Source organism: Parambassis ranga, unplaced genomic scaffold, assembly GCF_900634625.1.
Source record: "Parambassis ranga unplaced genomic scaffold, fParRan2.1 scaffold_209_arrow_ctg1, whole genome shotgun sequence".
Taxonomy (NCBI): Eukaryota; Metazoa; Chordata; class Actinopteri; family Ambassidae; genus Parambassis; species Parambassis ranga.
In genome coordinates, this window is record NW_021144757.1 from 1 (window position 1) to 1,448 (window position 1,448).

Below are 1,448 nucleotides of genomic sequence, written 5' to 3' on the forward strand. Positions count from 1 at the left end.
CACAGGAATTTAAATCAGGAAACCAACAACAGCTGTGCAGTTGACAAGAGCACAGTTTGGCCAAAGTATCTTCTCGTGACTTGACCTAAAGGTTATTTGATCTGTGCTTTCAAGAACCTCCTGCAAATGAACGAAAGGTTGGTGGTTCGAGCCCACCCAGGGTCGCTCAAAGATGCGCTGACCTTTTTTAATGATGACACATTCATAAAGCATGAGGCCACACCCGCTGGTGACCTGTCCAGGGTGTACCCTGCCTCTCAGCGGTAGATAGCTGGGATAGGCTCCTGCCCCCATGGCCGGAGTGTAGAGGTTGTCACATTCCCCTCACATGCAACATTAGAAACAGCTGTAACTGATCAGTGTGGTTGCTGCAAAGGCAGCGCTGCAAGGGCAGCACTGCAGGACAGAGCAGGTTCAGATAATGGATGGATGGATGGATTCAACAACAAAGGAAAAAATAATCTTTCACAAAAAGAACTTACAACAACAGAAGAGACATAGTTAGATGGTATAAATAAAAAAATGGGATGAATGCACTTTATAATAGCTACATCTTTTTAAGTCCTAATTAACCATGAATAAGTACTTAATCCATCATAAGAAAAGCATTTATTAAACATAACTACATTAATAATTAATTAATGATGTACTCCCGGTGGTTACTCATTGGTTCATACTTGTGGCTTTCATCTCAAAATACTGACTTTGACTTTGAAATTCTGTTTTCATCTAGGAATACTGACTTTGACCTCAGAATTCCGAATTTCATCATTCTGACTTTGATCACAGTAGTCTATATTCCGTAGGTTACCCTGGCAACCTTGTGTCAATTTAGGTTACCATAGCAACCTTGTGTATCTATAGGTTACAATGGTAACCGTGTCACAGGAGAGTGGTAGCAGTGGCATATTATTTTGTAAACGCCAAGAAAAAAAACGGATTTCACCAAAACATCCGATTTGGGCATTAAGACCTGCAGTCTGAACATATTTTCTAAAGCATTAGGATGTGCGTTTCTGTAGTGTAGGGGTTATCACGGTCGCGCTCTGAATGGTCATGTGACCGTCACCTCCGAGGTTTCTGCACTTGGCCTTGCCCGGCTAGCTCAGTCGGTAGAGCATGAGACTCTTAATCTCAGGGTCGTGGGTTCGAGCCCCACGTTGGGCGCATGGCTTTTGTCGCAGTCATCTGCACAAAAACACAGAGATAGAGATAACTGAGAGCTGAGAACAACTCCTCTTCCTCTCTCAGCCTGTGTCTCGCTTAGTCGTCACAGCCCAGTGTCCCTGTGACATCGCTTCCTGTTTAAAGATGTAACCTGTTAGTTAACTGATACTGTCATCTTTCCTGCATCTAACCCTACCACAACCTTGCACCGCTACAACCTGTTCACCCACACTTAAGCACCCCTCCCCGGGCTAAACCAAGCAAACCGCACTGGGAAAATC

At 44.1% G+C, this 1,448-nt stretch overlaps 1 non-coding gene across 1 annotated transcript; it reads left to right on the forward strand.

Annotated features, from left to right (window-relative positions):
• Positions 1-1,094: 1,094 nt before the first annotated feature.
• On the forward strand, positions 1,095-1,167 carry trnak-cuu (transfer RNA lysine (anticodon CUU)). The gene has a single exon. It is a non-coding gene; the product is annotated as a tRNA-Lys (tRNA).
• Positions 1,168-1,448: the final 281 nt, after the last annotated feature.